Here is a 25695-nt window from a genome sequence, read left to right on the forward strand (position 1 = left end):
GAGACTCCCATAGGGTTCAGTGTTAATCAGTGAAACTCCCATAGGGTTCAGTGTTAATCAGTGAGACTCCCACAGGGTTCAGTGTTAATCAGTGAGACTCCCACAGGGTTCAGTGTTAATCAGTGAGACTCCCACAGGGATCAGTGTTAATCAGTGAGACTCCCACAGGGCTCAGTGTTAATCAGTGAGACTCCCATAGGGTTCGGTGTTAGTCAGTGAGACTCCCATAGGGTTCAGTGTTAATCAGTGAGACTCCCATAGGGTTCAGTGTTAATCAGTGAGATGCCCATAGGGTTCAGTGTTTATCAGTGAGACTCCCATAAGGTTCAGTGTTAATCAGTGAGACTCCCATAGGGTTCAGTGTTAATCAGTGAGACTCCCACAGGGTTCAGTGTTAATCAGTGAGACTCCCACAGGGTTCAGTGTTAATCAGTGGGGCTCCCACAGGGTTCGGTGTTAATCAGTGAGACTCCCACAGGGTTCAGTGTTAATCAGTGAGACTCCCATAGGGTTCATTGTTAATCAGTGAGACTCCCATAGGGGTCAGTGTTAATCAGTGAGACTCCCATAGGGTTCAGTGTTAATCAGTGAGACTCCCATAGGGTTCAGTGTTAATCAGTGAGACTCCCACAGGGTTCAGTGTTAATCAGTGAGACTCCCACAGGGTTCAGTGTTAATCAGTGGGGCTCCCACAGGGTTCGGTGTTAATCAGTGAGACTCCCACAGGGTTCAGTGTTAATCAGTGAGACTCCCATAGGGTTCATTGTTAATCAGTGAGACTCCCATAGGGTTCAGTGTTAATCAGTGAGACTCCCATAGGGTTCAGTGTTAATCAGTGAGACTCCCATAGGGTTCAGTGTTAATCAGTGAGACTCCCACAGGGTTCAGTGTTAATCAGTGAGACTCCCACAGAGTTCAGTGTTAATCAGCGAGATTCCCATAGGCTTCAGTGTTAATCAGTGAGACTCCCACAGGGTTCAGTGTTAAACGGTGAAACTCCCATAGGGTTCAGTGTTAATCAGTGATACTCCCACAGGGCTCAGTGTTAATCAGTGAGAGTCCCATAGGGTTCGGTGTTAATCAGTGAGACTCCCACAGGGTTCAGTGTTAATCAGTGAGACTCCCACAGTGTTCAGTGTTAATCAGTGAGACTCCCACAAGGCTCAGTGTTAATCAGTGAGACTCCCATAGGGTTCAGTGTTAATCAGTGAGACTCCCACAGGGTTCAGTGTTAATCAGTGAGACTCCCATAGGGTTCAGTGTTAATCAGTGAGACTCTCATAGGGTTCAGTGTTAATCAGTGAGACTCCCACAGGGTTCATGTGTTAATCAGTGAGACTCCCATAGGGTTCAGTGTTAATCAATGAGACTCTCATAGGGTTCAGTGTTAATCAGTGAGACTCCCACAGCATTCTGTGTTAATCAGTGAGACTCCCATAGGGTTCAGTATTAATCAGTGAAACTCCCATAGGGTTCAGTGTTAATCAGTGAGACTCCCATAGGGTTCAGTGTTAATCAGTGAGACTCCCACAGGGTTCAGTGTTAAACAGTGAGACTCCCATAGGGTTCAGTGTTAATCAGTGAGACTCCCATAGGGTTCGGTGTTAATCAGTGAGACTCCCACAGGGTTCAGTGTTAATCAGTGAGACTCCCACAGGGTTCAGTGTTAATCAGCGAGATTCCCATAGGGTTCAGTGTTAATCAGTAAGACTCCCACAGGGTTCAGTGTTAATTGGTGAGACTCCCATAGGGTTCAGTGTTAATCAGTGAGACTCCCATAGGGTTCAGTGTTAATCAGTGAGACTCCCATAGTGTTCAGTGTAAATCACTGAGACTCCCATAGGGTTCAGTGTTAATCATTGAGACTCCCATATGGTTCAGTGTTAATCAGTGAGACTACCACTGGGTTCAGTGTTAATCAGCGAGATTCCCATAGGGTTCCGTGTTAATCAGTGAGACTCCCACAGGGTGCAGTGTTAATCGGTGAGTCTCCCATAGGGTTCAGTGTTAATCAGTGAGACTCCCATAGGGTTCAGTGTTAATCAGTGAGACTTCCATAGGGTTCAGTGTTAATCAGTGAGACTCCCTCAGGGTTCAGTGTTAATCAGTGAGACTCCCACAGAGTTCAGTGTTAATCAGCGAGATTCCCATAGGCTTCAGTGTTAATCAGTGAGACTCCCACAGGGTTCAGTGTTAATCGGTGAAACTCCCATAGGGTTCAGTGTTAATCAGTGATACTCCCACAGGGCTCAGTGTTAATCAGTGAGACTCCCACAGTGTTCAGTGTTAATCAGTGAGACTCCCACAAGGCTCAGTGTTAATCAGTGAGACTCACACAGGGTTCTGTGTTAATAAGTGAGACTCTCATAGGGTTCAGTGTTAATAAGTGAGACTCCCATAGGGTTCGGTGTTAATCAGTGAGACTCCCATAGGGTTCGGTGTTAATCAATGAGACTCTCATAGGGTTCAGTGTTAATCAGTGAGACTCCTACAGGGTTCAGTGTTAATCAGCGAGATTCCCATAGGGTTCAGTGTTAATCAGTGAGACTCCCATAGGGTTCAGTGTTAATCAGTGAGACTAACACAGGGTTCAGTGTTAATCAGTGAGACTCCCATAGGGTTCAATGTTAATCAGTGAGACTCCCACAGGGTTCAGTGTTAATCAGTGAAACTCCCATAGGGTTCAGTGTTAATCAGTGAGACTCCCACAGAGTTCAGTGTTAATCAGCGAGATTCCCATAGGCTTCAGTGTTAATCAGTGAGACTCCCACAGGGTTCAGTGTTAATTGGTGAAACTCCCACAGGGCTCAGTGTTAATCAGTGAGAGTCCCATAGGGTTCGGTGTTAATCAGTGAGACTCCCACAGGGTTCAGTGTTAATCAGTGAGACTCCCACAGTGTTCAGTGTTAATCAGTGAGACTCTCACAAGGCTCAGTGTTAATCAGTGAGACTCCCATAGGGTTCAGTGTTAATCAGTGAGACTCCCACTGGGTTCAGTGTTAATCAGTGAGACTCCCATAGGGTTCAGTGTTAATCAGTGAGACTCTCATAGGGTTCAGTGTTAATCAGTGAGACTCCCACAGGGTTCATGTGTTAATCAGTGAGACTCCCATAGGGTTCAGTGTTAATCAGTGAGACTCTCATAGGGTTCAGTGTTAATCAGTGAGACTCCCACAGCATTCTGTGTTAATCAGTGAGACTCCCATAGGGTTCAGTATTAATCAGTGAAACTCCCATAGGGTTCAGTGTTAATCAGTGAGACTCCCATAGGGTTCAGTGTTAATCAGTGAGACTCCCACAGGGTTCAGTGTTAAACAGTGAGACTCCCATAGGGTTCAGTGTTAATCAGTGAGACTCCCACAGGGTTCAGTGTTAATCAGTGAGACTCCCACAGGGTTCAGTGTTAATCAGTGAGACTCCCACAGGGTTCAGTGTTAATCAGCGAGATTCCCATAGGGTTCAGTGTTAATCAGTGAGACTCCCACAGGGTTCAGTGTTAATAAGTGATACTCCCATAGGGTTCAGTGTTAATCAGTGAGACTCCCATAGGGTTCAGTGTTAATCAGTGAGACTCCCACAGTGTTCAGTGTTAATCAGTGAGACTCCCACAGGGTTCAGTGTTAATCAGTGAGACTCCCACAGGGTTCAGTGTTAATCAGTGAGACTCCCACAGGGATCAGTGTTAATCAGTGAGACTCCCACAGGGCTCAGTGTTAATCAGTGAGACTCCCATAGGGTTCGGTGTTAATCAGCGAGATTCCCATAGGGTTCAGTGTTAATCAGTGAGACTCCCACAGGGTTCAGTGTTAATTGGTGAGACTCCCATAGGGATCAGTGTTAATCAGTGAGACTCCCATAGGGTTCAGTGTTAATCAGTGAGACTCCCATAGGGTTCAGTGTTAATCAGTGAGACTCGCACAGGGTTCAGTGTTAATCAGTGAGACTCCCACAGGGTTCAGTGTTAATCAGTGAGACTCCCACAGGGATCAGTGTTAATCAGTGAGACTCCCACAGGGCTCAGTGTTAATCAGTGAGACTCCCATAGGGTTCGGTGTTAGTCAGTGAGACTCCCATAGGGTTCAGTGTTAATCAGTGAGACTCCCATAGGGTTCAGTGTTAATCAGTGAGACGCCCATAGGGTTCAGTGTTTATCAGTGAGACTCCCATAAGGTTCAGTGTTAATCAGTGAGACTCCCATAGGGTTCAGTGTTAATCAGTGAGACTCCCACAGGGTTCAGTGTTAATCAGTGAGACTCCCGCAGGGTTCAGTGTTAATCAGTGGGGCTCCCACAGGGTTTGGTGTTAATCAGTGAGACTCCCACAGGGTTCAGTGTTAATCAGTGAGACTCCCATAGGGTTCAGTGTTAATCAGTGAGACTCCCATAGGGTTCAGTGTTAATCAGTGAGACTCCCATAGGGTTCAGTGTTAATCAATGAGACTCCCACAGGGTTCAGTGTTAATCAGTGAGACTCCCACAGAGTTCAGTGTTAATCAGCGAGATTCCCATAGGCTTCAGTGTTAATCAGTGAGACTCCCACAGGGTTCAGTGTTAATCGGTGAAACTCCCATAGGGTTCAGTGTTAATAAGTGATACTCCCACAGGGCTCAGTGTTAATCAGTGAGAGTCCCATAGGGTTCGGTGTTAATCAGTGAGACTCCCACAGTGTTCAGTGTTAATCAGTGAGACTCCCACAAGGCTCAGTGTTAATCAGTGAGACTCCCATAGGGTTCAGTGTTAATCAGTGAGACTCCCACAGGGTTCAGTGTTAATCAGTGAGACTCCCATAGGGTTCAGTTTTAATCAGTGAGACTCTCATAGGGTTCAGTGTTAATCAGTGAGACTCCCACAGGGTTCATGTGTTAATCAGTGAGACTCCCATAGGGTTCAGTGTTAATCAATGAGACTCTCATAGGGTTCAGTGTTAATCAGTGAGACTCCCACAGCATTCTGTGTTAATCAGTGAGATTCCCATAGGGTTCAGTATTAATCAGTGAAACTCCCATAGGGTTCAGTGTTAATCAGTGAGACTCCCATAGGGTTCAGTGTTAATCAGTGAGACTCCCACAGGGTTCAGTGTTAAACAGTGAGACTCCCATAGGGTTCAGTGTTAATCAGTGAGACTCCCATAGGGTTCGGTGTTAATCAGTGAGACTCCCACAGGGTTCAGTGTTAATCAGTGAGACTCCCACAGGGTTCAGTGTTAATCAGCGAGATTCCCATAGGGTTCAGTGTTAATCAGTAAGACTCCCACAGGGTTCAGTGTTAATTGGTGAGACTCCCATAGGGTTCAGTGTTAATCAGTGAGACTCCCATAGGGTTCAGTGTTAATCAGTGAGACTCCCATAGGGTTCAGTGTTAATCAGTGAGACTCCCATAGGGTTCAGTGTTAATCATTGAGACTCCCATAGGGTTCAGTGTTTATCAGTGAGACTACCACAGGGTTCAGTGTTAATCAGCGAGATTCCCATAGGGTTCAGTGTTAATCAGTGAGACTCCCACAGGGTTCAGTGTTAATTGGTGAGACTCCCATAGGGATCAGTGTTAATCAGTGAGACTCCCATAGGGTTCAGTGATAATCAGTGAGACTCCCATAGGGTTCAATGTTAATCAGTGAGACTCCCACAGGGTTCAGTGTTAATCAGTGAGACTCCCACAGGGTTCAGTGTTAATCAGTGAGACTCCCACAGGGATCAGTGTTAATCAGTGAGACTCCCACAGGGCTCCGTGTTAATCAGTGAGACTCCCATAGGGTTCGGTGTTAATCAGTGAGACTCCCATAGGGTTCAGTGTTAATCAGTGAGACTCCCATAGGGTTCAGTGTTAATCAGTGAGACGCCCATAGGGTTCAGTGTTAATCAGTGAGACTCCCACAGAGTTCAGTGTTAATCAGCGAGATTCCCATAGGCTTCAGTGTTAATCAGTGAGACTCCCACAGGGTTCAGTGTTAATCAGTGAGACTCCCACAGAGTTCAGTGTTAATCAGCGAGATTCCCATAGGCTTCAGTGTTAATCAGTGAGACTCCCACAGGGTTCAGTGTTAATCGGTGAAACTCCCATAGGGTTCAGTGTTAATAAGTGATACTCCCACAGGGCTCAGTGTTAATCAGTGAGAGTCCCATAGGGTTCGGTGTTAATCAGTGAGACTCCCACAGTGTTCAGTGTTAATCAGTGAGACTCCCACAAGGCTCAGTGTTAATCAGTGAGACTCCCATAGGGTTCAGTGTTAATCAGTGAGACTCCCACAGGGTTCAGTGTTAATCAGTGAGACTCCCATAGGGTTCAGTGTTAATCAGTGAGACTCTCATAGGGTTCAGTGTTAATCAGTGAGACTCCCACAGGGTTAAGTGTTAATCAGTGAGACTCCCACAGAGTTCAGTGTTAATCAGGGAGATTCCCATAGGCTTCAGTGTTAATCAGTGAGACTCCCACAGGGTTCAGTGTTAATCAGTGAGACTCCCACAGAGTTCAGTGTTAATCAGCGAGATTCCCATAGGCTTCAGTGTTAATCAGTGAGACTCCCACAGGGTTCAGTGTTAATCGGTGAAACTCCCATAGGGTTCAGTGTTAATAAGTGATACTCCCACAGGGCTCAGTGTTAATCAGTGAGAGTCCCATAGGGTTCGGTGTTAATCAGTGAGACTCCCACAGTGTTCAGTGTTAATCAGTGAGACTCCCACAAGGCTCAGTGTTAATCAGTGAGACTCCCATAGGGTTCAGTGTTAATCAGTGAGACTCCCACAGGGTTCAGTGTTAATCAGTGAGACTCCCATAGGGTTCAGTGTTAATCAGTGAGACTCTCATAGGGTTCAGCGTTAATCAGTGAGACTCCCACAGGGTTCATGTGTTAATCAGTGAGACTCCCATAGGGTTCAGTGTTAATCAATGAGACTCTCATAGGGTTCAGTGTTAATCAGTGAGACTCCCACAGCATTCTGTGTTAATCAGTGAGACTCCCATAGGGTTCAGTATTAATCAGTGAAACTCCCATAGGGTTCAGTGTTAATCAGTGAGACTCCCATAGGGTTCAGTGTTAATCAGTGAGACTCCCACAGGGTTCAGTGTTAAACAGTGAGACTCCCATAGGGTTCAGTGTTAATCAGTGAGACTCCCATAGGGTTCGGTGTTAATCAGTGAGACTCCCACAGGGTTCAGTGTTAATCAGTGAGACTCCCACAGGGTTCAGTGTTAATCAGCGAGATTCCCATAGGGTTCAGTGTTAATCAGTAAGACTCCCACAGGGTTCAGTGTTAATCATTGAGACTCCCATAGGGTTCAGTGTTAATCAGTGAGACTACCACAGGGTTCAGTGTTAATCAGCGAGATTCCCATAGGGTTCAGTGTTAATCAGTGAGACTCCCACAGTGTTCAGTGTTAATTGGTGAGACTCCCATAGGGATCAGTGTTAATCAGTGAGACTCCCATAGGGTTCAGTGTTAATCAGTGAAACTCCCATAGGGTTCAGTGTTAATCAGTGAGACTCCCACAGGGTTCAGTGTTAATCAGTGAGACTCCCACAGGGTTCAGTGTTAATCAGTGAGACTCCCACAGGGATCAGTGTTAATCAGTGAGACTCCCACAGGGCTCCGTGTTAATCAGTGAGACTCCCATAGGGTTCGGTGTTAATCATTGAGACTCCCATAGGGTTCAGTGTTAAACAGTGAGACTCCCATAGGGTTCAGTGTTAATCAGTGAGACGCCCATAGGGTTCAGTGTTAATCAGTGAGACTCCCACAGGGTTCAGTGTTAATCAGTGAGACTCCCATAGGGTTCAGTGTTAATCAGTGGGGCTCCCACAGGGTTCGGTGTTAATCAGTGAGACTCCCACAGGGTTCAGTGTTAATCAGTGAGACTCCCATAGTGTTCATTGTTAATCAGTGAGACTCCCACAGGGTTCAGTGTTAATCAGCGAGATCCCCATAGGGTTCAGTGTTAATCAATGAGACTCTCATAGGGTTCAGTGTTAATCAGTGAGACTCCCACAGCATTCTGTGTTAATCAGTGAGACTCCCATAGGGTTCAGTATTAATCAGTGAAACTCCCATAGGGTTCAGTGTTAATCAGTGAGACTCCCATAGGGTTCAGTGTTAATCAGTGAGACCCCCACAGGGTTCAGTGTTAAACAGTGAGACTCCCATAGGGTTCAGTGTTAATCAGTGAGACTCCCATAGGGTTCGGTGTTAATCAGTGAGACTCCCACAGGGTTCAGTGTTAATCAGTGAGACTCCCACAGGGTTCAGTGTTAATCAGCGAGATTCCCATAGGGTTCAGTGTTAATCAGTAAGACTCCCACAGGGTTCAGTGTTAATTGGTGAGACTCCCATAGGGTTCAGTATTAATCAGTGAGACTCCCATAGGGTTCAGTGTTAATCAGTGAGACTCCCATAGGGTTCAGTGTTAATCAGTGAGACTCCCATAGGGTTCAGTGTTAATCAGTGAGACTCCCATAGGGTTCAGTGTTAATCAGTGATACTCCCACATGGTTCAGTGTTAATCAGTGAGACTCCCATAGGGTTCGGTGTTAATCAGTCAGACTCCCACAGGGTTCAGTGTTAATCAGTGAGACTCCCACAGGGTTCAGTGTTAATCAGTGAGACTCGCACAGGGTTCAGTGTTAATCAGTGAGACTCCCATAGGGTTCAGTGTTAATCAGTGAGACTCCCACAGGGTTCAGTGTTAATCAGTGAGACTCCCATAGGGTTCAGTGTTAATCAGTGAGACTCCGATAGGGTTCAGTGTTAATCAGTGAGACTCCCATCGGGTTCAGTGTTAATCAGTTAGACTCCCATAGGGTTCAGTGTTAATCAGTGAGACTCACACAGGGTTCAGTGTTAATCAGTTAGACTCCCACAGGGTTCAGTGTTAATCAGTGAGACTCCCATAGGGTTCAGTGTTAATCAGTGAGACTCCCATAGGGTTCAATGTTAATCACTTAGACTCCCATAGGGTTCAGTGTTAATCAGTGAGACTCACACAGGGTTCTGTGTTAATAAGTGAGACTCACACAGGGTTCTGTGTTAATAAGTGAGACTCCCATAAGGTTCGGTGTTAATCAGTGAGACTCCCATAGGGTTCGGTGTTAATCAGTCAGACTCCCACAGGGTTCAGTGTTAATCAGTGAGACTCCCACAGGGTTCAGTGTTAATCAGTGAGACTCGCACAGGGTTCAGTGTTAATCAGTGAGACTCCCATAGGGTTCAGTGTTAATCAGTGAGACTCCCACAGGGTTCAGTGTTAATCAGTGAGACTCCCATAGGGTTCAGTGTTAATCAGTGAGACTCCCACAGGGTTCAGTGTTAATCAGTGAAACTCCCATAGGGTTCAGTGTTAATCAGTGAGACTCCCACAGAGTTCAGTGTTAATCAGCGAGATTCCCATAGGCTTCAGTGTTAATCAGTGAGACTCCCACAGGGTTCAGTTTTAATCGGTGAAACTCCCACAGGGCTCAGTGTTAATCAGTGAGAGTCCCATAGGGTTAGGTGTTAATCAGTGAGACTCCCACAGGGTTCAGTGTTAATCAGTGAGACTCCCACAGTGTTCAGTGTTAATCAGTGAGACTCCCACAAGGCTCAGTGTTAATCAGTGAGACTCCCATAGGGTTCAGTGTTAATCAGTGAGACTCCCACTGGGTTCAGTGTTAATCAGTGAGACTCCCATAGGGTTCAGTGTTAATCAGTGAGACTCTCATAGGGTTCAGTGTTAATCAGTGAGACTCCCACAGGGTTCATGTGTTAATCAGTGAGACTCCCATAGGGTTCAGTGTTAATCAGTGAGACTCTCATAGGGTTCAGTGTTAATCAGTGAGACTCCCACAGGGTTCAGTGTTAATCAGTGAGACTCCCACAGGGTTCAGTGTTAATCAGTGAGACTCCCACAGGGTTCAGTGTTAATCAGTGAGACTCCCACAGAGTTCAGTGTTAATCAGCGAGATTCCCATAGGCTTCAGTGTTAATCAGTGAGACTCCCACAGGGTTCAGTGTTAATCGGTGAAACTCCCATAGGGTTCAGTGTTAATAAGTGATACTCCCACAGGGCTCAGTGTTAATCAGTGAGAGTCCCATAGGGTTCGGTGTTAATCAGTGAGACTCCCACAGTGTTCAGTGTTAATCAGTGAGACTCCCACAAGGCTCAGTGTTAATCAGTGAGACTCCCATAGGGTTCAGTGTTAATCAGTGAGACTCCCACAGGGTTCAGTGTTAATCAGTGAGACTCCCATAGGGTTCAGTGTTAATCAGTGAGACTCTCATAGGGTTCAGTGTTAATCAGTGAGGCTCCCACAGCATTCTGTGTTAATCAGTGAGACTCCCATAGGGTTCAGTATTAATCAGTGAAACTCCCATAGGGTTCAGTGTTAATCAGTGAGACTCCCATAGGGTTCAGTGTTAATCAGTGAGACTCCCACAGGGTTCAGTGTTAATCAGTGAGACTCCCACAGGGTTCAGTGTTAATCAGCGAGATTCCCATAGGGTTCAGTGTTAATCAGTAAGACTCCCACAGGGTTCAGTGTTAATTGGTGAGACTCCCATAGGGTTCAGTGTTAATCAGTGAGACTCCCATAGGGTTCAGTGTTAATCAGTGAGACTCCCATAGGGTTCAGTGTTAATCAGTGAGACTCCCATAGGGTTCAGTGTTAATCATTGAGACTCCCATATGGTTCAGTGTTAATCAGTGAGACTACCACAGGGTTCAGTGTTAATCAGCGAGATTCCCATAGGGTTCAGTGTTAATCAGTGAGACTCCCACAGGGTTCAGTGTTAATTGGTGAGACTCCCATAGGGATCAGTGTTAATCAGTGAGACTCCCATAGGGTTCAGTGTTAATCAGTGAAACTCCCATAGGGTTCAGTGTTAATCAGTGAGACTCCCACAGGGTTCAGTGTTAATCAGTGAGACTCCCACAGGGTTTAGTGTTAATCAGTGAGACTCCCACAGGGATCAGTGTTAATCAGTGAGACTCCCACAGGGCTCCGTGTTAATCAGTGAGACTCCCATAGGGTTCGGTGTTAATCATTGAGACTCCCATAGGGTTCAGTGTTAATCAGTGAGACTCCCATAGGGTTCAGTGTTAATCAGTGAGACGCCCATAGGGTTCAGTGTTAATCAGTGAGACTCCCACAGGGTTCAGTGTTAATCAGTGAGACTCCCATAGGGTTCAGTGTTAATCAGTGGGGCTCCCACAGGGTTCGGTGTTAATCAGTGAGACTCCCACAGGGTTCAGTGTTAATCAGTGGGGCTCCCACAGGGTTCGGTGTTAATCAGTGAGACTCCCACAGGGTTCAGTGTTAATCAGTGAGACTCCCATAGGGTTCATTGTTAATCAGTGAGACTCCCATAGGGTTCAGTGTTAATCAGTGAGACTCCCATAGGGTTCAGTGTTAATCAGTGAGACTCCCATAGGGTTCAGTGTTAATCAGTGAGACTCCCACAGGGTTCAGTGTTAATCAGTGAGACTCCCACAGAGTTCAGTGTTAATCAGCGAGATTCCCATAGGCTTCAGTGTTAATCAGTGAGACTCCCACAGGGTTCAGTGTTAAACGGTGAAACTCCCATAGGGTTCAGTGTTAATCAGTGATACTCCCACAGGGCTCAGTGTTAATCAGTGAGAGTCCCATAGGGTTCGGTGTTAATCAGTGAGACTCCCACAGGGTTCAGTGTTAATCAGTGAGACTCCCACAGTGTTCAGTGTTAATCAGTTTGACTCCCACAAGGCTCAGTGTTAATCAGTGAGACTCCCATAGGGTTCAGTGTTAATCAGTGAGACTCCCACAGGGTTCAGTGTTAATCAGTGAGACTCCCATAGGGTTCAGTGTTAATCAGTGAGACTCTCATAGGGTTCAGTGTTAATCAGTGAGACTCCCACAGGGTTCATGTGTTAATCAGTGAGACTCCCATAGGGTTCAGTGTTAATCAATGAGACTCTCATAGGGTTCAGTGTTAATCAGTGAGACTCCCACAGCATTCTGTGTTAATCAGTGAGACTCCCATAGGGTTCAGTATTAATCAGTGAAACTCCCATAGGGTTCAGTGTTAATCAGTGAGACTCCCATAGGGTTCAGTGTTAATCAGTGAGACTCCCACAGGGTTCAGTGTTAATCAGCGAGATTCCCATAGGGTTCAGTGTTAATCAGTAAGACTCCCACAGGGTTCAGTGTTAATTGGTGAGACTCCCATAGGGTTCAGTGTTAATCAGTGAGACTCCCATAGGGTTCAGTGTTAATCAGTGAGACTCCCATAGTGTTCAGTGTAAATCACTGAGACTCCCATAGGGTTCAGTGTTAATCATTGAGACTCCCATATGGTTCAGTGTTAATCAGTGAGACTACCACTGGGTTCAGTGTTAATCAGCGGGATTCCCATAGGGTTCAGTGTTAATCAGTGAGACTCCCACAGGGTTCAGTGTTAATCAGCGAGATTCCCATAGGGTTCCGTGTTAATCAGTGAGACTCCCACAGGGTGCAGTGTTAATCGGTGAGACTCCCATAGGGTTCAGTGTTAATCAGTGAGACTCCCATAGGGTTCAGTGTTAATCAGTGAGACTTCCATAGGGTTCAGTGTTAATCAGTGAGACTCCCTCAGGGTTCAGTGTTAATCAGTGAGACTCCCACAGAGTTCAGTGTTAATCAGCGAGATTCCCATAGGCTTCAGTGTTAATCAGTGAGACTCCCACAGGGTTCAGTGTTAATCGGTGAAACTCCCATAGGGTTCAGTGTTAATCAGTGATACTCCCACAGGGCTCAGTGTTAATCAGTGAGACTCCCACAGTGTTCAGTGTTAATCAGTGAGACTCCCACAAGGCTCAGTGTTAATCAGTGAGACTCACACAGGGTTCTGTGTTAATAAGTGAGACTCTCATAGGGTTCAGTGTTAATAAGTGAGACTCCCATAGGGTTCGGTGTTAATCAGTGAGACTCCCATAGGGTTCGGTGTTAATCAATGAGACTCTCATAGGGTTCAGTGTTAATCAGTGAGACTCCTACAGGGTTCAGTGTTAATCAGCGAGATTCCCATAGGGTTCAGTGTTAATCAGTGAGACTCCCATAGGGTTCAGTGTTAATCAGTGAGACTCCCACAGGGTTCAGTGTTAATCAGTGAGACTCCCATAGGGTTCAGTGTTAATCAGTGAGACTCCCACAGGGTTCAGTGTTAATCAGTGAAACTCCCATAGGGTTCAGTGTTAATCAGTGAGACTCCCACAGAGTTCAGTGTTAATCAGCGAGATTCCCATAGGCTTCAGTGTTAATCAGTGAGACTCCCACAGGGTTCAGTGTTAATCGGTGAAACTCCCACAGGGCTCAGTGTTAATCAGTGAGAGTCCCATAGGGTTCGGTGTTAATCAGTGAGACTCCCACAGGGTTCAGTGTTAATCAGTGAGACTCCCACAGTGTTCAGTGTTAATCAGTGAGACTCCCACAAGGCTCAGTGTTAATCAGTGAGACTCCCATAGGGTTCAGTGTTAATCAGTGAGACTCCCACTGGGTTCAGTGTTAATCAGTGAGACTCTCATAGGGTTCAGTGTTAATCAGTGAGACTCCCACAGGGTTCATGTGTTAATCAGTGAGACTCCCATAGGGTTCAGTGTTAATCAGTGAGACTCTCATAGGGTTCAGTGTTAATCAGTGAGACTCCCACAGCATTCTGTGTTAATCAGTGAGACTCCCACAGAGTTCAGTGTTAATCAGCGAGATTCCCATAGGCTTCAGTGTTAATCAGTGAGACTCCCACAGGGTTCATTGTTAATCGGTGAAACTCCCACAGGGCTCAGTGTTAATCAGTGAGAGTCCCATAGGGTTCGGTGTTAATCAGTGAGACCCCCACAGGGTTCAGTGTTAATCAGTGAGACTCCCACAGTGTTCAGTGTTAATCAGTGAGACTCCCACAAGGCTCAGTGTTAATCAGTGAGACTCCCATAGGGTTCAGTGTTAATCAGTGAGACTCCCACTGGGTTCAGTGTTAATCAGTGAGACTCTCATAGGGTTCAGTGTTAATCAGTGAGACTCCCACAGGGTTCATGTGTTAATCAGTGAGACTCCCATAGGGTTCAGTGTTAATCAGTGAGACTCTCATAGGGTTCAGTGTTAATCAGTGAGACTCCCACAGCATTCTGTGTTAATCAGTGAGACTCCCATAGGGTTCAGTATTAATCAGTGAAACTCCCATAGGGTTCAGTGTTAATCAGTGAGACTCCCATAGGGTTCAGTGTTAATCAGTGAGACTCCCACAGGGTTCAGTGTTAAACAGTGAGACTCCCATAGGGTTCAGTGTTAATCAGTGAGACTCCCACAGGGTTCAGTGTTAATCAGTGAGACTCCCACAGGGTTCAGTGTTAATCAGTGAGACTCCCACAGGGTTCAGTGTTAATCAGCGAGATTCCCATAGGGTTCAGTGTTAATCAGTGAGACTCCCACAGGGTTCAGTGTTAATAAGTGATACTCCCATAGGGTTCAGTGTTAATCAGTGAGACTCCCATAGGGTTCAGTGTTAATCAGTGAGACTCCCACAGTGTTCAGTGTTAATCAGTGAGACTCCCACAGGGTTCAGTGTTAATCAGTGAGACTCCCACAGAGTTCAGTGTTAATCAGCGAGATTCCCATAGGCTTCAGTGTTAATCAGTGAGACTCCCACAGGGTTCAGTGTTAATCGGTGAAACTCCCACAGGGCTCAGTGTTAATCAGTGAGAGTCCCATAGGGTTCGGTGTTAATCAGTGAGACTCCCACAGGGTTCAGTGTTAATCAGTGAGACTCCCACAGTGTTCAGTGTTAATCAGTGAGACTCCCACAAGGCTCAGTGTTAATCAGTGAGACTCCCATAGGGTTCAGTGTTAATCAGTGAGACTCCCACTGGGTTCAGTGTTAATCAGTGAGACTCTCTTAGGGTTCAGTGTTAATCAGTGAGACTCCCACAGGGTTCATGTGTTAATCAGTGAGACTCCCATAGGGTTCAGTGTTAATCAGTGAGACTCTCATAGGGTTCAGTGTTAATCAGTGAGACTCCCACAGCATTCTGTGTTAATCAGTGAGACTCCCATAGGGTTCAGTATTAATCAGTGAAACTCCCATAGGGTTCAGTGTTAATCAGTGAGACTCCCATAGGGTTCAGTGTTAATCAGTGAGACTCCCACAGGGTTCAGTGTTAAACAGTGAGACTCCCATAGGGTTCAGTGTTAATCAGTGAGACTCCCACAGGGTTCAGTGTTAATCAGTGAGACTCCCACAGGGTTCAGTGTTAATCAGTGAGACTCCCACAGGGTTCAGTGTTAATCAGCGAGATTCCCATAGGGTTCAGTGTTAATCAGTGAGACTCCCACAGGGTTCAGTGTTAATAAGTGATACTCCCATAGGGTTCAGTGTTAATCAGTGAGACTCCCATAGGGTTCAGTGTTAATCAGTGAGACTCCCACAGTGTTCAGTGTTAATCAGTGAGACTCCCACAGGGTTCAGTGTTAATCAGTGAGACTCCCACAGGGTTCAGTGTTAATCAGTGAGACTCCCACAGGGATCAGTGTTAATCAGTGAGACTCCCACAGGGCTCAGTGTTAATCAGTGAGACTCCCATAGGGTTCGGTGTTAATCAGCGAGATTCCCATAGGGTTCAGTGTTAATCAGTGAGACTCCCACAGGGTTCAGTGTTAATTGGTGAGACGCCCATAGGGATCAGTGTTAATCAGTGAGACTCCCATAGGGTTCAGTGTTAATCAGTGAGACTCCCATAGGGTTCAGTGTTAATCAGTGAGACTCGCACAGGGTTCAGTGTTAATCAGTGAGACTCCCACAGGGTTCAGTGTTAATCAGTGAGACTCCCACAGGGATCAGTGTTAATCAGTGAGACTCCCACAGGGCTCAGTGTTAATCAGTGAGACTCCCATAGGGTTCGGTGTTAGTCAGTGAGACTCCCATAGGGTTCAGTGTTAATCAGTGAGACTCCCATAGGGTTCAGTGTTAATCAGTGAGACGCCCATAGGGTTCAGTGTTTATCAGTGAGACTCCCATAAGGTTCAGTGTTAATCAGTGAGACTCCCATAGGGTTCAGTGTTAATCAGTGAGACTCCCACAGGGTTCAGTGTTAATCAGTGAGACTCCCACAGGGTTCAGTGTTAATCAGTGGGGCTCCCACAGGGTTTGGTGTTAATCAGTGAGACTCCCACAGGGTTCAGTGTTAATCAGTGAGACTCCCATAGGGTTCAGTGTTAATCAGTGAGACTCCCATAGGGTTCAGTGTTAATCAGTGAGACTCCCATAGGGTTCAGTGTTAATCAATGAGACTCCCACAGGGTTCAGTGTTAATCAGTGAGACTCCCACAGAGTTCAGTGTTAATCAGCGAGATTCCCATAGGCTTCAGTGTTAATCAGTGAGACTCCCACAGGGTTCAGTGTTAATCGGTGAAACTCCCATAGGGTTCAGTGTTAATAAGTGATACTCCCACAGGGCTCAGTGTTAATCAGTGAGAGTCCCATAGGGTTCGGTGTTAATCAGTGAGACTCCCACAGTGTTCAGTGTTAATCAGTGAGACTCCCACAAGGCTCAGTGTTAATCAGTGAGACTCCCATAGGGTTCAGTGTTAATCAGTGAGACTCCCACAGGGTTCAGTGTTAATCAGTGAGACTCCCATAGGGTTCAGTTTTAATCAGTGAGACTCTCATAGGGTTCAGTGTTAATCAGTGAGACTCCCACAGGGTTCATGTGTTAATCAGTGAGACTCCCATAGGGTTCAGTGTTAATCAATGAGACTCTCATAGGGTTCAGTGTTAATCAGTGAGACTCCCACAGCATTCTGTGTTAATCAGTGAGATTCCCATAGGGTTCAGTATTAATCAGTGAAACTCCCATAGGGTTCAGTGTTAATCAGTGAGACTCCCATAGGGTTCAGTGTTAATCAGTGAGACTCCCACAGGGTTCAGTGTTAAACAGTGAGACTCCCATAGGGTTCAGTGTTAATCAGTGAGACTCCCATAGGGTTCGGTGTTAATCAGTGAGACTTCCACAGGGTTCAGTGTTAATCAGTGAGACTCCCACAGGGTTCAGTGTTAATCAGCGAGATTCCCATAGGGTTCAGTGTTAATCAGTAAGACTCCCACAGGGTTCAGTGTTAATTGGTGAGACTCCCATAGGGTTCAGTGTTAATCAGTGAGACTCCCATAGGGTTCAGTGTTAATCAGTGAGACTCCCATAGGGTTCAGTGTTAATCAGTGAGACTCCCATAGGGTTCAGTGTTAATCATTGAGACTCCCATAGGGTTCAGTGTTAATCAGTGAGACTACCACAGGGTTCAGTGTTAATCAGCGAGATTCCCATAGGGTTCAGTGTTAATCAGTGAGACTCCCACAGGGTTCAGTGTTAATTGGTGAGACTCCCATAGGGATCAGTGTTAATCAGTGAGACTCCCATAGGGTTCAGTGATAATCAGTGAGACTCCCATAGGGTTCAATGTTAATCAGTGAGACTCCCACAGGGTTCAGTGTTAATCAGTGAGACTCCCACAGGGTTCAGTGTTAATCAGTGAGACTCCCACAGGGATCAGTGTTAATCAGTGAGACTCCCACAGGGCTCCGTGTTAATCAGTGAGACTCCCATAGGGTTCGGTGTTAATCAGTGAGACTCCCATAGGGTTCAGTGTTAATCAGTGAGACTCCCATAGGGTTCAGTGTTAATCAGTGAGACGCCCATAGGGTTCAGTGTTAATCAGTGAGACTCCCACAGAGTTCAGTGTTAATCAGCGAGATTCCCATAGGCTTCAGTGTTAATCAGTGAGACTCCCACAGGGTTCAGTGTTAATCAGTGAGACTCCCACAGAGTTCAGTGTTAATCAGCGAGATTCCCATAGGCTTCAGTGTTAATCAGTGAGACTCCCACAGGGTTCAGTGTTAATCGGTGAAACTCCCATAGGGTTCAGTGTTAATAAGTGATACTCCCACAGGGCTCAGTGTTAATCAGTGAGAGTCCCATAGGGTTCGGTGTTAATCAGTGAGACTCCCACAGTGTTCAGTGTTAATCAGTGAGACTCCCACAAGGCTCAGTGTTAATCAGTGAGACTCCCATAGGGTTCAGTGTTAATCAGTGAGACTCCCACAGGGTTCAGTGTTAATCAGTGAGACTCCCATAGGGTTCAGTGTTAATCAGTGAGACTCTCATAGGGTTCAGTGTTAATCAGTGAGACTCCCACAGGGTTAAGTGTTAATCAGTGAGACTCCCACAGAGTTCAGTGTTAATCAGCGAGATTCCCATAGGCTTCAGTGTTAATCAGTGAGACTCCCACAGGGTTCAGTGTTAATCAGTGAGACTCCCACAGAGTTCAGTGTTAATCAGCGAGATTCCCATAGGCTTCAGTGTTAATCAGTGAGACTCCCACAGGGTTCAGTGTTAATCGGTGAAACTCCCATAGGGTTCAGTGTTAATAAGTGATACTCCCACAGGGCTCAGTGTTAATCAGTGAGAGTCCCATAGGGTTCGGTGTTAATCAGTGAGACTCCCACAGTGTTCAGTGTTAATCAGTGAGACTCCCACAAGGCTCAGTGTTAATCAGTGAGACTCCCATAGGGTTCAGTGTTAATCAGTGAGACTCCCACAGGGTTCAGTGTTAATCAGTGAGACTCCCATAGGGTTCAGTGTTAATCAGTGAGACTCTCATAGGGTTCAGTGTTAATCAGTGAGACTCCCACAGGGTTCATGTGTTAATCAGTGAGACTCCCATAGGGTTCAGTGTTAATCAATGAGACTCTCATAGGGTTCAGTGTTAATCAGTGAGACTCCCACAGCATTCTGTGTTAATCAGTGAGACTCCCATAGGGTTCAGTATTAATCAGTGAAACTCCCATAGGGTTCAGTGTTAATCAGTGAGACTCCCATAGGGTTCAGTGTTAATCAGTGAGACTCCCACAGGGTTCAGTGTTAAACAGTGAGACTCCCATAGGGTTCAGTGTTAATCAGTGAGACTCCCATAGGGTTCGGTGTTAATCAGTGAGACTCCCACAGGGTTCAGTGTTAATCAGTGAGACTCCCACAGGGTTCAGTGTTAATCAGCGAGATTCCCATAGGGTTCAGTGTTAATCAGTAAGACTCCCACAGGGTTCAGTGTTAATTGGTGAGACTCCCATAGGGTTCAGTGTTAATCAGTGAGACTCCCATAGGGTTCAGTGTTAATCAGTGAGACTCCCATAGGGTTCAGTGTTAATCAGTGAGACTCCCATAGGGTTCAGTGTTAATCATTGAGACTCCCATAGGGTTCAGTGTTAATCAGTGAGACTACCACAGGGTTCAGTGTTAATCAGCGAGATTCCCATAGGGTTCAGTGTTAATCAGTGAGACTCCCACAGGGTTCAGTGTTAATTGGTGAGACTCCCATAGGGATCAGTGTTAATCAGTGAGACTCCCATAGGGTTCAGTGTTAATCAGTGAAACTCCCATAGGGTTCAGTGTTAATCAGTGAGACTCCCACAGGGTTCAGTGTTAATCAGTGAGACTCCCACAGGGTTCAGTGTTAATCAGTGAGACTCCCACAGGGATCAGTGTTAATCAGTGAGACTCCCACAGGGCTCCGTGTTAATCAGTGAGACTCCCATAGGGTTCGGTGTTAATCATTGAGACTCCCATAGGGTTCAGTGTTAAACAGTGAGACTCCCATAGGGTTCAGTGTTAATCAGTGAGACGCCCATAGGGTTCAGTGTTAATCAGTAAGACTCCCACAGGGTTCAGTGTTAATCAGTGAGACTCCCATAGGGTTCAGTGTTAATCAGTGGGGCTCCCACAGGGTTCGGTGTTAATCAGTGAGACTCCCACAGGGTTCAGTGTTAATCAGTGAGACTCCCATAGTGTTCATTGTTAATCAGTGAGACTCCCACAGGGTTCAGTGTTAATCAGCGAGATCCCCATAGGGTTCAGTGTTAATCAGTGAGACTCCCACAGGGTTCAGTGTTAATCGGTGAGACTCCCATAGGGTTCAGTGTTAATCAGTGAGACTCCCACAAGGCTCAGTGTTAATCAGTGAGACTCCCATAGGATTCAGTGTTAATCAGTGAGACTCCCACAGGGTTCAGTGTTAATCAGTGAGACTCCCATAGGGTTCAGTGTTAATCAGTGAGACTCTCATAGGGTTCAGTGTTAATCAGTGAGACTCCCACAGGGTTCATGTGTTAATCAGTGAGACTCCCATAGGGTTCAGTGTTAATCAATGAGACTCTCATAGGGTTCAGTGTTAATCAGTGAGACTCCCACAGCATTCTGTGTTAATCAGTGAGACTCCCATAGGGTTCAGTATTAATCAGTGAAACTCCCATAGGGTTCAGTGTTAATCAGTGAGACTCCCATAGGGTTCAGTGTTAATCAGTGAGACTCCCACAGGGTTCAGTGTTAAACAGTGAGACTCCCATAGGGTTCAGTGTTAATCAGTGAGACTCCCATAGGGTTCGGTGTTAATCAGTGAGACTCCCACAGGGTTCAGTGTTAATCAGTGAGACTCCCACAGGGTTCAGTGTTAATCAGCGAGATTCCCATAGGGTTCAGTGTTAATCAGTAAGACTCCCACAGGGTTCAGTGTTAATTGGTGAGACTCCCATAGGGTTCAGTATTAATCAGTGAGACTCCCATAGGGTTCAGTGTTAATCAGTGAGACTCCCATAGGGTTCAGTGTTAATCAGTGAGACTCCCATAGGGTTCAGTGTTAATCAGTGAGACTCCCATAGGGTTCAGTGTTAATCAGTGATACTCCCACAGGGTTCAGTGTTAATCAGTGAGACTCCCATAGGGTTCGGTGTTAATCAGTCAGACTCCCACAGGGTTCAGTGTTAATCAGTGAGACTCCCACAGGGTTCAGTGTTAATCAGTGAGACTCGCACAGGGTTCAGTGTTAATCAGTGAGACTCCCATAGGGTTCAGTGTTAATCAGTGAGACTCCCACAGGGTTCAGTGTTAATCAGTGAGACTCCCATAGGGTTCAGTGTTAATCAGTGAGACTCCCACAGGGTTCTGTGTTAATCAGTGAGACTCCGATAGGGTTCAGTGTTAATCAGTGAGACTCCCATCGGGTTCAGTGTTAATCAGTTAGACTCCCATAGGGTTCAGTGTTAATCAGTGAGACTCACACAGGGTTCAGTGTTAATCAGTTAGACTCCCACAGGGTTCAGTGTTAATCAGTGAGACTCCCATAGGGTTCAGTGTTAATCAGTGAGACTCCCATAGGGTTCAGTGTTAATCAGTTAGACTCCCATAGGGTTCAGTGTTAATCAGTGAGACTCACACAGGGTTCTGTGTTAATAAGTGAGACTCACACAGGGTTCTGTGTTAATAAGTGAGACTCCCATAGGGTTCGGTGTTAATCAGTGAGACTCCCATAGGGTTCGGTGTTAATCAGTCAGACTCCCACAGGGTTCAGTGTTAATCAGTGAGACTCCCACAGGGTTCAGTGTTAATCAGTGAGACTCGCACAGGGTTCAGTGTTAATCAGTGAGACTCCCATAGGGTTCAGTGTTAATCAGTGAGACTCCCACAGGGTTCAGTGTTAATCAGTGAGACTCCCATAGGGTTCAGTGTTAATCAGTGAGACTCCCACAGGGTTCAGTGTTAATCAGTGAAACTCCCATAGGGTTCAGTGTTAATCAGTGAGACTCCCACAGAGTTCAGTGTTAATCAGCGAGATTCCCATAGGCTTCAGTGTTAATCAGTGAGACTCCCACAGGGTTCAGTTTTAATCGGTGAAACTCCCACAGGGCTCAGTGTTAATCAGTGAGAGTCCCATAGGGTTAGGTGTTAATCAGTGAGACTCCCACAGGGTTCAGTGTTAATCAGTGAGACTCCCACAGTGTTCAGTGTTAATCAATGAGACTCCCACAAGGCTCAGTGTTAATCAGTGAGACTCCCATAGGGTTCAGTGTTAATCAGTGAGACTCCCACTGGGTTCAGTGTTAATCAGTGAGACTCCCATAGGGTTCAGTGTTAATCAGTGAGACTCTCATAGGGTTCAGTGTTAATCAGTGAGACTCCCACAGGGTTCATGTGTTAATCAGTGAGACTCCCATAGGGTTCAGTGTTAATCAGTGAGACTCTCATAGGGTTCAGTGTTAATCAGTGAGACTCCCACAGGGTTCAGTGTTAATCAGTGAGACTCCCACAGGGTTCAGTGTTAATCAGTGAGACTCCCACAGGGTTCAGTGTTAATCAGTGAGACTCCCACAGAGTTCAGTGTTAATCAGCGAGATTCCCATAGGCTTCAGTGTTAATCAGTGAGACTCCCACAGGGTTCAGTGTTAATCGGTGAAACTCCCATAGGGTTCAGTGTTAATAAGTGATACTCCCACAGGGCTCAGTGTTAATCAGTGAGAGTCCCATAGGGTTCGGTGTTAATCAGTGAGACTCCCACAGTGTTCAGTGTTAATCAGTGAGACTCCCACAAGGCTCAGTGTTAATCAGTGAGACTCCCATAGGGTTCAGTGTTAATCAGTGAGACTCCCACAGGGTTCAGTGTTAATCAGTGAGACTCCCATAGGGTTCAGTGTTAATCAGTGAGACTCTCATAGGGTTCAGTGTTAATCAGTGAGACTCCCACAGGGTTCATGTGTTAATCAGTGAGACTCCCATAGGGTTCAGTGTTAATCAATGAGACTCTCATAGGGTTCAGTGTTAATCAGTGAGGCTCCCACAGCATTCTGTGTTAATCAGTGAGACTCCCATAGGGTTCAGTATTAATCAGTGAAACTCCCATAGGGTTCAGTGTTAATCAGTGAGACTCCCATAGGGTTCAGTGTTAATCAGTGAGACTCCCACAGGGTTCAGTGTTAATCAGTGAGACTCCCACAGGGTTCAGTGTTAATCAGCGAGATTCCCATAGGGTTCAGTGTTAATCAGTAAGACTCCCACAGGGTTCAGTGTTAATTGGTGAGACTCCCATAGGGTTCAGTGTTAATCAGTGAGACTCCCATAGGGTTCAGTGTTAATCAGTGAGACTCCCATAGGGTTCAGTGTTAATCAGTGAGACTCCCATAGGGTTCAGTGTTAATCATTGAGACTCCCATATGGTTCAGTGTTAATCAGTGAGACTACCACAGGGTTCAGTGTTAATCAGCGAGATTCCCATAGGGTTCAGTGTTAATCAGTGAGACTCCCACAGGGTTCAGTGTTAATTGGTGAGACTCCCATAGGGATCAGTGTTAATCAGTGAGACTCCCATAGGGTTCAGTGTTAATCAGTGAAACTCCCATAGGGTTCAGTGTTAATCAGTGAGACTCCCACAGGGTTCAGTGTTAATCAGTGAGACTCCCACAGGGTTTAGTGTTAATCAGTGAGACTCCCACAGGGATCAGTGTTAATCAGTGAGACTCCCACAGGGCTCCGTGTTAATCAGTGAGACTCCCATAGGGTTCGGTGTTAATCATTGAGACTCCCATAGGGTTCAGTGTTAATCAGTGAGACTCCCATAGGGTTCAGTGTTAATCAGTGAGACGCCCATAGGGTTCAGTGTTAATCAGTGAGACTCCCACAGGGTTCAGTGTTAATCAGTGAGACTCCCATAGGGTTCAGTGTTAATCAGTGGGGCTCCCACAGGGTTCGGTGTTAATCAGTGAGACTCCCACAGGGTTCAGTGTTAATCAGTGAGACTCCCATAGGGTTCATTGTTAATCAGTGAGACTCCCACAGGGTTCAGTGTTAATCAGTGAGACTCCCACAGGGTTCAGTGTTAATCAGTGAGACTCCCACAGGGTTCAGTGTTAATCAGTGAGACTCCCACAGAGTTCAGTGTTAATCAGCGAGATTCCCATAGGCTTCAGTGTTAATCAGTGAGACTCCCACAGGGTTCAGTGTTAATCGGTGAAACTCCCATAGGGTTCAGTGTTAATAAGTGATACTCCCACAGGGCTCAGTGTTAATCAGTGAGAGTCCCATAGGGTTCGGTGTTAATCAGTGAGACTCCCACAGTGTTCAGTGTTAATCAGTGAGACTCCCACAAGGCTCAGTGTTAATCAGTGAGACTCCCATAGGGTTCAGTGTTAATCAGTGAGACTCCCACAGGGTTCAGTGTTAATCAGTGAGACTCCCATAGGGTTCAGTGTTAATCAGTGAGACTCTCATAGGGTTCAGTGTTAATCAGTGAGACTCCCACAGGGTTCATGTGTTAATCAGTGAGACTCCCATAGGGTTCAGTGTTAATCAATGAGACTCTCATAGGGTTCAGTGTTAATCAGTGAGGCTCCCACAGCATTCTGTGTTAATCAGTGAGACTCCCATAGGGTTCAGTATTAATCAGTGAAACTCCCATAGGGTTCAGTGTTAATCAGTGAGACTCCCATAGGGTTCAGTGTTAATCAGTGAGACTCCCACAGGGTTCAGTGTTAATCAGTGAGACTCCCACAGGGTTCAGTGTTAATCAGCGAGATTCCCATAGGGTTCAGTGTTAATCAGTAAGACTCCCACAGGGTTCAGTGTTAATTGGTGAGACTCCCATAGGGTTCAGTGTTAATCAGTGAGACTCCCATAGGGTTCAGTGTTAATCAGTGAGACTCCCATAGGGTTCAGTGTTAATCAGTGAGACTCCCATAGGGTTCAGTGTTAATCATTGAGACTCCCATATGGTTCAGTGTTAATCAGTGAGACTACCACAGGGTTCAGTGTTAATCAGCGAGATTCCCATAGGGTTCAGTGTTAATCAGTGAGACTCCCACAGGGTTCAGTGTTAATTGGTGAGACTCCCATAGGGATCAGTGTTAATCAGTGAGACTCCCATAGGGTTCAGTGTTAATCAGTGAAACTCCCATAGGGTTCAGTGTTAATCAGTGAGACTCCCACAGGGTTCAGTGTTAATCAGTGAGACTCCCACAGGGTTTAGTGTTAATCAGTGAGACTCCCACAGGGATCAGTGTTAATCAGTGAGACTCACACAGGGTTCTGTGTTAATAAGTGAGACTCCCATAGGGTTCGGTGTTAATCAGTGAGACTCCCATAGGGTTCGGTGTTAATCAGTCAGACTCCCACAGGGTTCAGTGTTAATCAGTGAGACTCCCACAGGGTTCAGTGTTAATCAGTGAGACTCGCACAGGGTTCAGTGTTAATCAGTGAGACTCCCATAGGGTTCAGTGTTAATCAGTGAGACTCCCACAGGGTTCAGTGTTAATCAGTGAGACTCCCATAGGGTTCAGTGTTAATCAGTGAGACTCCCACAGGGTTCAGTGTTAATCAGTGAAACTCCCATAGGGTTCAGTGTTAATCAGTGAGACTCCCACAGAGTTCAGTGTTAATCAGCGAGATTCCCATAGGCTTCAGTGTTAATCAGTGAGACTCCCACAGGGTTCAGTTTTAATCGGTGAAACTCCCACAGGGCTCAGTGTTAATCAGTGAGAGTCCCATAGGGTTAGGTGTTAATCAGTGAGACTCCCACAGGGTTCAGTGTTAATCAGTGAGACTCCCACAGTGTTCAGTGTTAATCAATGAGACTCCCACAAGGCTCAGTGTTAATCAGTGAGACTCCCATAGGGTTCAGTGTTAATCAGTGAGACTCCCACTGGGTTCAGTGTTAATCAGTGAGACTCCCATAGGGTTCAGTGTTAATCAGTGAGACTCTCATAGGGTTCAGTGTTAATCAGTGAGACTCCCACAGGGTTCATGTGTTAATCAGTGAGACTCCCATAGGGTTCAGTGTTAATCAGTGAGACTCTCATAGGGTTCAGTGTTAATCAGTGAGACTCCCACAGGGTTCAGTGTTAATCAGTGAGACTCCCAC

The sequence above is a fragment of the Petromyzon marinus genome, chromosome 49, assembly GCF_048934315.1.
Source record: "Petromyzon marinus isolate PM22_M1 ecotype Great Lakes invasive population chromosome 49, UKy_Petmar_22M1.pri1.0, whole genome shotgun sequence".
NCBI classification, from domain to species: domain Eukaryota; kingdom Metazoa; phylum Chordata; class Hyperoartia; order Petromyzontiformes; family Petromyzontidae; genus Petromyzon; species Petromyzon marinus.